This window comes from Galeopterus variegatus, unplaced genomic scaffold, assembly GCF_000696425.1.
Source record: "Galeopterus variegatus unplaced genomic scaffold, G_variegatus-3.0.2 Scaffold459, whole genome shotgun sequence".
Lineage (NCBI taxonomy): Eukaryota > Metazoa > Chordata > Mammalia > Dermoptera > Cynocephalidae > Galeopterus > Galeopterus variegatus.
The window spans coordinates 653,030-653,481 of NW_007726570.1; positions in this window are offsets into that span (position 1 = coordinate 653,030).

Genomic DNA, 452 nt, shown 5'->3' on the forward strand with positions numbered 1-452 from the left:
GCACATTCACCCGTGCCGTGTTCACTTGTGTGTTTCACTTAGTCTTTCTGCACCCGTAGGAGCTGCAGCATTTACTACCACCGTCCTGGACTAACGACCTTCTTGTAACGAAGCGGCCTGGCTTTTTCCAGTGTCCTTCTGTTTTGATCTGGTCTGCAGACTGACACCCAAATGATAGACTTGTAAAGCAAACCGGATCTTGTCATTGAAGGCCTTAACCTCTCAAGGCTACTACAGCAGCCAACCCAGAGGTCTGTGCCTTGGGCTGGTTTTCCCTGTCAGCTTTGCCACTTACATCATTCCCTCTCTTGTCCTCTCAGGCAGAGTTTGCATTCTTCTCTGACGACCATGTTCTTTCACACTCCTGCTCCTGTGCACGTGCTCCTCCCTGATCCGGTAAACTGCCTCCTCTCTTTCCTGTGGACCTCAGCAACTCTCACGCAAGACACATG